Genomic DNA, 15,024 nt, shown 5'->3' on the forward strand with positions numbered 1-15,024 from the left:
CTTAGTAAAATATGAACAAGACATATTGTTATGAAATAAAAGCAATTTAGTAAAACATGAACAAGAAATGGAGATAGAGAGAAGGAAGAGATTTTCTTCTTTAATTGTGTGTATTTTTTTATCTATTACAATGCCTTTATATAGGCATAAAAAGTGAAGAAAAATATGTCATTGAATATGTCATTAATCATTTGAGAAGATCATGGAAAAAGAGTAGACATCCACCATAATTTGATTTTTCTTATAACACACCTTTGATAAACACAAAGGACCAAAATTATTAAGGATTATATTTAATTGAAGAAACTATTTTGAACCTTTCCACAAACGTAAGGGATCAGTGTTGTCATTTTCTCTAATTTCTTTCGTATATCCTTTAACTGCACCGGTATCTCCACTTTCTTCTTCCCTTCGACCTTCTTTTATTGATCCTTTATCGCTCCTTTTGCTATTCTCTGTGTTCTGACGTTGCTGCTCGCTACCGATTCCATACAATTTGCTCGTTTTTGCCTTACTGGTAAGCTTCCCCAACTTCTGTTTCTCATTACTTTGTTATTGACTTTGACCAACAGAGTTTGTGTACGTGTTCAGTAGATAAAGCAAAAAAGAAAGTTGATCTTTGTGAAAGGTGGCCTTATTTTTTTAGGCTTTTTATTTGTGAGTCTTGTTGGCATATTTGGAGCCTTTTATTTAAGACCTTGTATTTTGAGAGGATATGGCCAATTGTTGGCCAAGCATTTCTTTCTTCTCTTCCTATATAATGAGAACTCTCTACTCATTTGGAAATACACCAACAAGATTTGTCTTCAATTCTTTGTTTCTTCCTTTCTTCCTTTATTAAGAGTGTTTTGTATGAGAGTTAGTGTTGGGAAGTACTTGTGTGAACCCTTTCTTTGGAGTGATCTTGTGATGTTATTCTCTTAGGATATTTGGGATTAATTAGAGTGTTTACTCTAATTTTGTACTCTCTTTTGTACTTTTATTGTTATAGTAAATTGCTCCTCTCCACTTGTGGACGTAGGTCACTTTGACCGAACCACGTTAAATTTGTATCTTCTTCATCTACTTTAATTGTCATTGTTATCAACTTTCATTGTCCTTGTTATTTTCATTATACCGTTGTTTGGCTAAATTTCGCACTATCCGGGTTCCCGATCCTAACAAATTGGTATTAGAGCCGGATCTAACCGGGTTAGTTTCAATAACCAAAATGACTCTAACAAAGACCTATGTTGAGAAATTTGATCGAAGTGCAAACTTAGGAATGTGGCAATTAAAGATGGAAGTTATCCTAATTTAGGATGGCTTAGACTTTGCGTTACAAGGAAATGAGAAGATGCCGGATAAAATGACGGATGAGGAGTTTTCAGTCATAGACAAAAGGGCAAGAGCAGGTATCATTTTAAATCTCTCAAATGAGGTTTTACGTGAAATTTTTATAGAAACCACAGCCAAAGGCATGTGGGAAAAATTGAAAACCTTATATATGAATAGGACGGTGGAAAATAGACTTTACCTGAAGTAGAAGCTTTATACAATTCGTATGGGTGAAGGTACCTCTATTCTCTCTCATCTTGATACCTTTGATTCCATTCTTATGGATTTGAGTAATATAGATGCTGAAATTAAAGATGAGGATCAAGCCGTGTTACTGCTTTGTTCTATACCTCCATCTTTTAAGCATATAAGAGATACTATACTTTATGCAAAGGATAATATCTCTTATAAGGATATTAAATCTATTTTAAAATCAAAAGAACAGATAGATAGTGATATTACTGGGAAAGCTAGTGGAACTCAAGCGGAAGTTGGCTTGTTTGTTAGGGGCAAATCCGACTCCATATTCAGATGCAATAATTTACAGTGTCGCTATTGTCATAAGAAATGTCACAATATCTCTGAATGCTATAAACTGAAAAATAAAGAAAAACATAAAGAAAGAAAAAATGAGCACAAAAATACTGACACCACCGAAGCTAGTATAACAACTGATGAGATTGAGGGAACTATATTTTTAGCAACTGAAACTAGTTTCAGATTAGACAATGAGTGGATTTTAGATTCCGGTTGTTCATATCATATGTGTCATAGCAGGGATTTATTTTCTACATATGATTCAGTTGCAGGTGGAGTTGTTCAACTGGGTAACAATGTTACTTGCAACGTTATTGGCAAAGGTACAATTCGGTTCAGAATGCACGATGATGTGGTGAGAACTCTCACTGATGTTAGATATGTTCCTGAGTTGAAGAAAAATCTCATATCTTTGGGCACTTTAGAATCCCTAGGGTGCAAATTCGCTAGTGAAGGCGGAGTTTTAAAAGTTTTTCAAGATGCTCTTGTGATCATGAAAGCACACAGATCTGGTTCGTTGTATACTTTATTGGGCTCCACTATTATAGGCCCTACTGCAGTTTCGGTATCAGACAACTTTTTTGATTTTGATGGCATTAAATTTTGACATATGCCCATTGGGGCTTTTTGCGGAGAAGGTGAAGCAAATTTACTATATCAAGCAAAATTAGGCCAAGGTGGAGATTTGTAAAAGGTGGCCTTATTTTTAGGCTTTTTATTTGTGAGCCTTGTTGGCACATTTGGAGCCTTTTATTTAAGGCCTTGTTGGCCAAATAAATGGCCTTGTATTTTGAGAGGATGTGGCCAATTGTTGGCCAATCATTTCTTTCTTCTCTTCCTATATAATGAGGACTCTCTACTCATTTGGAAATACACCAACAAGACTTGTCTTCAATTCTTGTTTCTTCCTTTCTTCCTTTATTAAGAGTGTTTTGTATGAGAGTTAGTATTGGGAAGCACTTGTGTGAACCCTTTCTTTGGAGTGATCTTGTGAGGTTATTCTCTTAGAGTATTTGGGATTAATTAGAGTGTTTACTTTAATTTTGTACTCTCTTTTGTACTCTTATTGTTATAGTAAATTGTTCATCTCCACTTGTGGACGTAGGTCACTTTGACCGAACCACATTAAATTTGCGTCTTCTTCATCTACTTTAATTGTCGTTGTTATCAACTTTCATTGTCTTTGTTATTGTCATTATACCGTTGTTTGGCTAAATTTCGCACTACCCGGGCTCCTGATCCTAACAATCTTTTTTGGTCCAATATTTATGTTTTCCACATTTCTCTTCAAATATTATGTGGAGCTAAAAGGCCAACTTTTTGTATTTCATAACTTGAATGTCGAATCAGAGAAATTAGAATTTGAAGTTCTACTGGAATAGGTGAAATTTCACCTTGTGCTTAGTAAATGATAAATGCCATATATAGGATCACGACGATTTTTCATACCAATTAATATATGCCCTGCTGCACGGTATAAAATAACCACAAGTGCAAATTGTCATGGCCTGTTGTCCACATTCAAGAAAGTTGAGCTTTCTTTTTGTCAACCTAATTCCTATAATGCAATATGTATTTTGAGCGTATCCCCATGTGTAGTCTAATTAATTAATTATATTCTATATTAAGTTTTAACTTTTAAGTATAGGAATCATGCACACATCTATCTTGTGTGAGTAAATTCTCATATAATTTTAGATGTTGGGTCTGTTTGATTTTCCTTTGCCTTTTCCTTGTAACTTGTTCTGCACCTCAGTATTTAAGTTGAACAACATATATAGATGATGAAAAGAATGAGTGCTTCATCACATATCCATCCTAAAATAAATATAGTTGCTTTGATGTTTTAGCAGAGCTTCACGTGTCACACTCATCTAGTACAATAACAAGAATGATGTTGAATCATAATAAGTGAAACTCTGTCAGTTGTGAGTGCCAATCTGTACTAAGAACATAAGCATGCTATCCTAGTAGCTCACAGTAACCAATTGTCACAACATTTGTAGGGGGGTGGTTGGGGGAGATAGTTGGCCCAGGGGCATCTTAGGTGGCCTTAAGCCAAATCTTAGCAAGATGCCTTAAACTTTTATATAATTATATATATGATTTTGTTTTTTTTTTTGATAATTATAATTATATATATATGAGTTTTGCTAACCTACAACATGCCTCTAGTAGGTTAGCATTGTACCAACTTTTTATTTATACAATGAAAGTGTAAATTTTCTTGGAACAACTTCTAGAAGGCAACACCTTGTGCAACAAAATAGTTCTGTTGCAAAAGTGTTGGAGGAAATATTTGACAAGCTTGTAAGTCACCACAGATCCAAGATACAATAATAGCAGGAGCAGTCTATTTATAATTTTAACCCTTTGAATAAGCAGCCGAAGTCATGGTTAATGGGTGAAATCCATGATCAACACTAGCTTTCCACACTTTCTCAATATCAAGCATCATGTCACCACATTCATGTTCGTTCCAACCTTCCAATGCATGCAAAATTCCAGCTATTCTCCAGGCACTCATCACTCTTCTTGGCAGCCAATTCTAGAATTAAAACAAAATCACTCATGAATTTCTTTAATTATCAAAACACGATCAAATTAATATAGAGAATTAAGAAGATTAAATGATCTTTTCTAACCTCTCAAGAGTCTACATTTTCAAGATGTTTTGGAGTAATCATGGCTGCTGTGTTGAAGTAGAATCAATCTTTGCGAGCTTTTCTTGGTGGAAACTGTGAAAAGGGAATAAATAATGTTCCTTTTGGTGCTTTCAATTGTTCATCTTCACTCAACTCATCGCCTACTAGCCATGTCTGCAGTAAAGAATCTCTTTTGAAGTATATAGACAGAAGACAGGAGACGTGGGGGGAGGATTCTTTTCTATAGTTGGACTTGCTAAACTCCATAATTGTTCAAAGCTCGACAAAATGACAAAACTTTGGGTTAGGAGAGGAGGGAGGGGGGAGGCGAAAGGAATTGTTATAAATTATCAAGATTTAGGTCAGTATTTTCAATGTAATTTGGTTTATACCTTTGATAAATAAGGTTTTGACAGGATCAAATTAGTTGCAGCCTCAGGGGTAAGCCTTGTTTTAAGTCTATTGTACTCTTCTTCATCTAACATGACAACCTATATATAAAAATATGATGAATGAGAAAAAGGGAAACCAAAATGATGGAGGAGATTAATAGTGAGAGATACCCGAATTCTTTCTTGGCACAAGGCTAGGGCAATGAAATAAGCAACTTTGGACAAACGGCCTCGAAGGACAGCTTGGGAAGTTCCCTTAGGAATGGAATTTATGACCAAAGCAACAGCTAGGCTACTTCCATCTACCACCTTCACTTTCAGGTGAGGATTCCTCTTTATGTAAAGTTCACCGTTACTATTCAGCTGCTCTTCCTGGAAAGTTACATTTGTATTTAAAAAGTTTACATTTGTATAAAAGCTTATGTATTAGCTGACCCCCTCTTTGGTTCAGCATACAAACATTGATATCAGGCGAAGTGTGAATTCTTTTCAAATCTTCTTGTCCTTAATAACAATATTATGGTAGCTTAGTAAACATTTTTTGAGAAGCTTGCAAGAAAATTATCAGTTAAGAATAGATCTGGAATTTTTCTCATAAATAAAGTAAAGATGAGTATTTTGACTTGCCTGATTTAAGAGTCCAAGGCTCAAAACATTTATGCCTTTCTGATCTGCTTCAATGATGGCTTCCTCGATCAAACTGTTAATTGTCTCTCTTTGCCATTTCATAAAGTACTGCAATAAAATCTAGAATTAGGTGAAATAATCACTTTAACACCGGACCTGCAAAATCTAACAACAGTCTTGAATGATAATAAATTACTTGTATGCGATACTTTGAAATAGCCCAAGTTTGTAATTTGAGATTCTTGAATAAATTTCTCTCGACAACAAATGTGTGACCATAAATCCAGGTAATCATTATTGACCATAGTGTGATGGGCCACATTAACCAGAAATACCACTTAGAGGTGTGAGGCTTCGAGGCCAGAGACGCAAACCATAGTCGAAGATGGTAGATGGTTTCAGGGATTGTTAGATGTGTAAGGTGCACCACATCAGGCACTTCAGCTTCCCTCTTTAGTGACTTTTCATACAATGTATCTGACGACTTGTCCATTGTATCATAGATATAGTCATACATTGGCATAAAAAGCGAATAGTTTGTTCTGAATTGGGTGTGATGTAGTGAGTGGTACCTGTGCCATCAAAACATTGATATTAGTGGCAAAAGAATAAACATAATCTTGACAAATACAAAACTTCAGTGATTGCTAACCTGCTCAATCTATAGGAAAAGTACTTTTAAGAGAGGAATTTAATTTCTACTGTTTCTATTTATTTCCCCGAGTAACTAAAGTTGGAAGCAGAAGCCAAATTTAATAGAACTTTCCTGCTCGCTGTGCCCTCTCTTGTAGGTACAAGAGCTGCATCTCTCTTGTAACTTTAATCAGGCCACTGTACTACCGTTTAGATATGCATGATTAGTTACACCTTGGGATTCAGTGATTCTATATCTAAATAAAGTTTGAGATGTTTCAGAAGTTCCACCAGAAAATTTCTTAGCTGCAGGCTTACATAAAGGTCTAGTAAACAATGTAGACATCCTATAGAAATGTACTAATAATTCTTTTGAAACAAACATAAAAATTTAGATATGATAAAAATTATATATACTAATAGGATAAAGATCTTTTACAGCCCATAATAGTAGGTTAGTTACCATTTTTATCAGGTTACTAGTTAGTGTTTAATTTATCATAAAAATTTACTTGTAATTATCGTATAAATGACATGATGGCGTAAAAATCGTTGTATCATAGAACTTAATCTTATTAAGTATGTGGAAGAAGACTCACGAGGGCGTATACATCAAGTATTTGAGAGGGGGAAACATAGATAACATCCACTTAGGAATGAGCTCGAAGTTGCAATGACCCATGTTGTTCATGAAATCAATATAGGTGACATAAGCACCAAATGCAGCTATAGAGGCAGTCCCAGTGAATACAGTTGTGAGCGCTGGTATGGCAAAGAGCGTGTAATATGCTAGCATCTCAGCAAATGGATGAATCACAGCTGCAAAAATACAAATATTTACTTCCGCGCAAATTGGTAATTGATTGTCCTTTTCTTTTAACTATATTCCTTTTTCAGTTGTGGGATTACATATATCTAAACAATGGCTGTAAAGTTGTACATTTCATCCGTTAGTTATGTAATCTCTGAAATATTTTAATGATGACAAAAGCTGAAGCATTGTGAAATTTGACTAACTCACAGCTATTTGTATGACATGATACAGTAATATCAAAGTTGTATGATTAAATATGAAGAGATAAGTCAGAAGGAAAATATCTTCAAACAAGCTAAACCAACCTACAAAGTACTTCATTCTCATATATTTTATTTTACCTGACATCTTTTTTTTCTTTTGTTGTCTAAAACTGTAATACATTTTCTCCGGATTGATCATTCTAACTCTTGTTTGAAAAGACGACTTACAAGTGATGGGCTCAGTAACAATGGAGGAGTGATGATGGGAATGATAACGAGAATAGAGAAAATGGTGATGCAGAGCTCTGTGAAGCCAATAATAGAGAAACTCGACAGGACCAATATGAAGCAACGCAATAATAATGATGCCATCAGTTCTCCACAAAGGCATGAGATGAGCTTTTTCCAGCATCAGGTATCCCATATAGTAAAACAGCCCATTAATTAGGTATGATCTGATCATCCCTACAAAACCATATATTCAACCTTAAATCAATCATGTCATGTACACTTTAATTTACGGTGTCTTTTCCTTTTGTTAGATCCCTTTGTAGATACAGAAACTATCTATCAAGCACAATGTTGACGTTTTGTAAGGTAAAGCTTATATTATGAGAAATAGCTTTCAAACAATCTTTAGCTTACAGAAAATCTATATAAAAGGGCCTTAATAACCAATAGGGGTTCAAGTTTGCTGCCTAAACCTCCCGTACAAAACAGTGAAGAGCAGCTCGTCAAAATAGTAACTCTTTATTTTAAACTTTCTTTGGGGAAAGAAGAGGGGGAACCCAGAATGGTAAAAATTGATGTTTACACCAAATTAAGAAATGCACATCATGTGTCTTTCTTATAACCATGGTTATGTTATATAAATTTCACTTTAACTTGGAATTGTAAAGGTTAAACTGATTGGTTTGATGTAAGAACCAGGTGCAAGTAAATATTTATTAGAACGATGGTGAGTATGTTAGCACTTACTACTATGTAGTGGATGAAGAATGAAAGGGTGAGGGTGAAAAGTTCGTACCAGTTGTTTTCTCTGTCAACTTGATCAAATTCGATGCTCCTATCAAGAATCCGATTATTACCCTTGGCAGTCACGTAACGGGATAGAGATATCCATATCTGATTGTGAACCATCCTCGAGAGTAATAACGGGAGTATGAGTAAGTAAAAAATACCCCTTTCTCTATCATCTTGGCTCATGAATAAGGAGAATATGCTATGACCCACAAATGGTGCCAAAACCAAGTACTTCATTCGAACAAATTATTTTGAAAAAGAGAATAGTTAGCAGAATTCTAGCAAGAATAACCTCATGATTTAGGGCAAAGGTAAAACAAAAAAGTAGAGTAGCATAGCAGATTGACAATGCAAACTTCATGCACTGCGTAATACAGGCTCTATGAAAACGTTATAGTGTTACATGATGCTAACTAGTCACTTTTACGTACCTTAAAGGCACATAAAAAGCAATTATTTACGAGTAGTATGTGGATTTCTCCAAAACAGACAGTTTTGTAGTCTAATAAGAAAGAATATTTGCGTGGAAGCAGGGCAGAGCTCCATGCATTTTGGTGTTCGATAGAATACTCCCCCTTGAAAAATTATACTGTGAAAATAGGTTAAAAGCAAATGTTTTTGGTATATATTTAAATTTTTGAATCCATTCATCATAAGAGAAGTTGATATTGTGTAGTGTCGAGGGGCAACCTTGTGCACTAAGCTTCCGCAATATACGGGGTTCGGGAAAGGGCCAGATCACAAGGGTTTGTACGCAGTCTTACCCTGCATCCTGCAAGAGGCTGTTAAAATAATTTACTGGTTATGTCAATCTCCACTTCATCGTAGCGGCAAGGATGGGTCTAACATTATTTTAAGTTGCACGTGCAAATCTGACATGGGGTATTCTAAAATATAAGTATGAAGTATTTCTATTTCTCTTCTGGTTAACCGTACATCTCTGTTCAATCGAAGAATATTTTCCGAAGAAGGAAGGAAAAGACTAGGCAATACAGAACAAACACGCAAAAAATTCGTGTTCGCTATTATGTGGGACAAGGAGCTCGGTGGAATATCGTAGATATATCTGTTGCATTCAAAGGGATAGGTATTTCCTACAGCAGAGGAAACTAAAGAGGAGAGTTTAAATTAATTACTACAGAATACAGATGTAGTGTAAACATGTGATGTTTTGAGTACTGCGAAAGTGGAAGAATGTTTGGGATTTATTCAAGAAAAAGAAGGAAAAGAGTACCTTGAAGTTCCCCAGGCGTGCCCACGGCCACTCTGTGAGAATGCCAGGTTTAGTAGCCATTCTTTTGTTCCTTCACCACAAATTAACTGGTAAAACTAAGTATTTGTAGCTTTGCTCAACTTGTTCTTTCCCTGTGTTCCTCAAAAGCCTCTGCTTCCACTGCCTTATATAGAGTTATATATGCTATGCAGGGGCATGTGTATAATTTCCTATTTACCGCTTTTAACTTATATACACATTAACAACCAGTATACTTGTGCTTGTTATAGCATGAAACCCGTATTAATTTCTAAATTATGAATTCCACTTTGTAAGGATAATTATATTATAGTCAGAGGCGGATCCAGGATTTCGAGGTTGCTGGTGTCATACTGCTTTAAACATAAATGTATTGTTATTTATCCGATCCAAACAGAGTAAATTTTAATAAATCGATTTTGATCAACTTTAGATTTCAGCTCGAGTTATTCGTCTTTTTCGTTTACAAAGAAGTTGTTAGTAGTTTCAAACAAGAGTATTAGACGCTGTTAATTTGCAACTGTACCACCACAAGACGTGGTGATGTGCACAAAGAGGGTTAATATATCTAGTAACACTTCTTAAAGAGCATGGATTGTCCTCAACACTACAACAAATACTAATAACACTTCTCAACATATTGGCTGCCCGAATCCTAATGTGCATTGATATTCGAACGAACATAGCACAAGTCAGCGACGAAATTCACATTGTGCAGAAGTTCTCTCCCTTGCCATGTGTCACGGCCTAAAATCCCAACATGTCGTGATGACGCCTATCTTGTTACTAGACAAGCCATAATCTCAATAAACCACAATTTCTCTTAAGTTTGAAAATACAATAATTTAATACAATACAAAATTCCACAAATACTGACACGAACACTCCCCAAAACCTGGTGTCACTGAGTGCATGAGCATCTAATATGAATACAAGTCTGAAAAATATTGTTTATAATAGTCTGAGACAAAATACAGTAAACAAGGAGATAGAGAAGGAGAGACAAGGTCTGCGGAACAAAGCAGCTATCTCAAAAACTCCTGCAAATCAACTACGCGAAATGATCAACACCCGCTATGTCCGGAAATACCTGGATCTGCACACGAAACGCAGGGTGTAGTATGAGTACAACCAACTCAGCAAGTAAAAATAGTAACTAAGGAACTGAAGATAATGACGAGCTATATAGTTATAATTCACTTTCAGTAATTCCAGCAAAGAATAGACATTGTAACGACCCGACCGGTCGTTTCGAGAGTTATGGCCTCGTTCCCCCCATTTTTGCTTCTTTATATGTTAATTAGCTGTATTGTATTATACCGAGTTAGTTGGTTCGGGTCTGGAGTGGTTTCGGAGTGGAGTGAGACACTTAGTCTCTTATTTAAAACCTTAAGTTGGAAAAGTCAACCGGATATTGACATATGTATAAACGATCTCGGATTTAAATTCTGATGGTTCCGTTAGCTCCGTTATGTGATTTTGGACTTAAGAGTGCGTCCGGAATGTGATTTGGAGGTCCGTGGTAGAATTAGGCTTGAATTGGCGAAATTAAAAATTTGGCGATTTCGGTCGGCAGTGCAAAATTTGATATCGGGATCGGAATGGAATTTCAGAAGTTGGAGTAGGTTCGTAGTGTCATTTGTGACGTGTGTGCAAAATTTGAGGTCATTCGGACGTGGTTTGGTTAGTTTCGGTATCGGTTGCCGAATTTGGAAATTTAGAAGTTTTTAGGCTTGAATCTAAGAGTAATTTGGCATTTGGATGTTGTTTTGAGTGATTCGATGGTTCGACTAAATTTGTATGTTGATATATGACTTGTAGGTATTTTTGGTTGAGGTCTCGAGGGCCTCGGGTGAGTTTCGGGTGATTAACGGATAGTTTTTGGACTTTGCAAAATGGCTGGTATGAACTTTCTGGGTTCCTTATACGCGATCGTGTGGGTAGGTCTGCGATCGCATAGGCTTATTTGGGGGCATAGGCGAGTTGTTCTGTGCGATCGCAGGATTTGGGACGCGATCGCATGCGTTTGGAATTCTTCCAGACACGCTCCTAAGTCCAAAATTACCATACGGAACTATTGTAATTATCAGAATTCGAATCCGAGGTCGTTTACACATAGGTCCATATCTGGACAACTTTTCTATCTTAAAATTTTCAATTATGAGACTAAGTGACTCATTTCACTCCGAATTCCTTCCGGACCCGAACCAACTAACTCGATAAATCATAAATTAATTGTAAGGCATAAATTGAACAATAAATGAAAGAACGTGGTTATAATATTCAAAACGATCGGTCGGGCCGTTACACCATGCATGATATTCTCCATCATGAAGTTCTACAATTTCATAGCAAGATTACGGGAGAAACTCTGAATCCTAATTCGCTAGGGAGGAGAAATCTGAAATATTATGAATTTCTTTTTCACCTTTTTTTAATCTATCACTCATGCCCTCAAACCATATTCAGTAGTAGAATTGTAGAAACTGAATCAAACCCACAAATGGCTATCGTCATTTGCATCAATTACTCATGCTTTACTACAACAACATACTAGTATAATTTAACATAATGAGGGTTTAAGGAGAGTTGCGTGAACACAAACTTTACCCCTATTTTGTGAAAATAGAGGGGTTGTTTCAAATTACTCATGCTTTACAACAATAACAAGAACAACAAAATTAGTGTAGTATTCCTGCTTTATTAATTTATTTATTTTATCAAAAGTAAAATATTAAACTTTATTGTTAGCAATCCCATAATATTTATTTTAGCGAGGAGAGTTGCGTGAACACAAGCCTTACTCCTATTTTGTGGAGATAGAGGAGTTGTTTCAAATTACTCCTATTTTACAATAACAACAACAAACCTAGTGTAGTATTCCTGCTTTATTAGTTTATTTATTTTATCAAAAGTAAAATATTAAACTTTATTGGTAGCAATCCTATAATATTTATTTTAGTCGTGATTGGCCGAAAGATGATGATTTGGAGAAGGATAAACGGCATACTATAAAAGCGTATCAACCGGGAATCAAACTCACGCGCCTTGGGAGAAAAGGCCCTCTACCACTGGCACCTTACGCCAGCTTTTCATTTCGGTGTAAACATTAATATTTAGTCAATGTCTTCTACGTATATTCAGCTACATGCATATATGCATAGAGTTTCAACCAAGTCGTCCGGGTGGCGTGGCACCCTCAAGCTTGTACATAGATCCGCCTCGGATTATAGTATAAGAATTTTTTACAATTGTATATGGAAGTTAAACTTTTTTCATTATTTTCGCATTTTTTGACCGGCTCACTTTAACAGGCTCAGTGCAATTATCTCCACAAAATCTACTTTCTAACAACATGTTTGATGATTCGTTTTTTTTTTCTTACTAAGAAAGTCAAAAAAATCAAAGCCTTCGTACACATATAGTTAATTGCGAGATACCCATAATCTGGACCGTGTCATCAATTAGCAACTCTAGTCCACCTAGAAGTAGCTTATTCTACATTGTGTGCTTGCGTATATATTGGAAATATGCATCAAATTAAAGTGTGAACACATGTCAATGCTATGATTCATGACAAGTTGGAGTAAACAGGAAAGATGCAATTGTAATGTCTTATCCGCTTCCTATAGTACCATGCAATTGCTTCCTTTTTAGTAGCATTGTCAAATTTTTCATTTGAGTTTAACTACAGTATGATCCACATATTACTAATCGATTTTTTATTCATACATATAAATTAGTATAATCATTTCATAGACATATTCTCTATAATGTTTGGTAATGTACTAATCTATTACTGAGTTTTACTAATTGTGAGGCTGCAGGACTTGCCAGTTATTTAAGCACGTATGTGTTTTCATTTAAACTTCAGTTCACCAGAGACGGTCTTGACAATCACCACAATGTTTATTTTGTATTTTTTCACTTGATCATTATGTCTGAAAGTAGCACTAAATTGTGCATATAATTTGTTTGTATGCACGTAAGTGTTTTAACTTAAATTCCTTCATCTTCTTTCCTAATCTCTTGAGGAAAACGTAGGTTAAAGTCATGATCTGAATCAGATTGTTGAGGAATGTATTGATACATGACAAGTAGTTAGTGGGAGTTAGTTGTTATTTAAACCATAGTTAGCTAACTAGAGTACATAATAGTAACTATAGTTGAATTAGAGGTTAGTTAGTATAAATACACTTAGTCGATGGTTGTACAATATTTTTTCAATTGAATGGAATTATGAGCTTTCCATTTCCACCTCTTTTTCCTCTAGTCTTCATCTTCTTATTCTCTCAGATCAAATTACCAATTGAATGAATTCATCAAATTGACATGGTATCAGAGCAGATAATCGATCAAATCTAGGGTTCTTCATTGTGAATTTGTTGAAGAACGGGAGATTCATCGATCCTCTATTTTTTTGTTTTTTGTTCAAAACCCTAATTTTTCTCCAATGGCGATTGATGAAGTTACTGATCAAAGCTAGATTGTGATTGATCACAATCATCCTCTATATTTGCATCCATCTGATACACCTGGAGCGTTGTCATTAGGTTTCCAGTTGATTGGAATAGAAAATTACACTATGTGGAGCCAAGCTATGGAAGTTTCGCTATTGACTCGCAATAAGCAGGGATTTGTTGATGGAACCATTACACACTACACCTATGGAGATAAGTATGCTAACCTATGGGACCGATGTAATGTTATAGTTAAATCATGGATTATGCATAATGTTAGTCGTGATTTGTTAAGCGGTGTTCTATTTTGTTCAAATGTATGTGCAATCCGGGCTGATCTGCGTGAGCGTTTTGACAAGGTGAATGCTTCACGCATGTATTATCTTCATAGAGAAATTTTCACATTGACTCAAGGAATGTCTATTGTGTCTGTATATTACTCTAAACTGAAGGACCTCTGGGATGAATATGATTCAATAATGCCACCTCCTATTTGCTGTGATAAGTCTAAAAAGTTTGTAGATCATCAACAATATTAGCGACTATGGTAATTTCTGATGGGGCTTAATGATAATTACAACCAAGCCCGTAGTTAAATCTAAAATTCCCTTAATCAAGCATATGCAATGATTCTGCAAGATGAAAGTCAAAAAATTATAGCTGGTAATAGTTCATATGTATCTGATTCCTCAGATCCCACAGCCTTGTACTCATCAAAGGTGGGACAAAAGATGAAGAAAAACTACAATTTGGAGTGTGACTATTGTAATATGAAAGGGTTGCTACAAATTATTGAGGTGTGAATATTGCAACATGAAAGGGAATCTGAAGACAAACTGTTATAAGTTGAATGGCTACCCTGCAGATTTTAAGCCAAAGAGGAAAGCAAATATGACCAGTAGTCTTCCAGGCCAAAATTCTTATACTTCATCAGATGGAATGCCGACTAAACCACAGAATTATGGTCAACAAGGCCTTGGACAAGGACAGCAGCAGTTAGGGAAACAATAGTATGCTCTTGCACCTGTCTTTACACTTGAGCAATATCAACAGATCTTTACTATGTTGAACAAATCACATGTCTCAGAATCTCCTGCTCGTGCACATATGGCAGGTAATGT

At 35.6% G+C, this 15,024-nt stretch overlaps 1 long non-coding RNA gene and 2 pseudogenes across 1 annotated transcript; 2 read left to right on the forward strand and 1 right to left on the reverse strand.

Moving 5' to 3' along the window:
* The first annotated feature begins 267 nt into the window (after nt 1–267).
* Nucleotides 268–2,725, forward strand: LOC138893168 (uncharacterized). The gene is made up of 2 exons (XR_011408247.1): nt 268–517; nt 2,121–2,725. It is a non-coding gene; the product is annotated as an uncharacterized lncRNA (long non-coding RNA).
* A 1,314-nt stretch (nt 2,726–4,039) lies between these two features.
* The window catches only part of LOC104097901 (very-long-chain aldehyde decarbonylase GL1-5-like), a 167,753-nt pseudogene continuing 156,768 nt past the window's right edge, over nt 4,040–15,024 (reverse strand).
* The window catches only part of LOC104100479 (very-long-chain aldehyde decarbonylase CER1-like), a 168,847-nt pseudogene continuing 162,174 nt past the window's right edge, over nt 8,352–15,024 (forward strand).

This window comes from Nicotiana tomentosiformis, chromosome 1 (genome assembly GCF_000390325.3).
Source record: "Nicotiana tomentosiformis chromosome 1, ASM39032v3, whole genome shotgun sequence".
Taxonomy (NCBI): domain Eukaryota; kingdom Viridiplantae; phylum Streptophyta; class Magnoliopsida; order Solanales; family Solanaceae; genus Nicotiana; species Nicotiana tomentosiformis.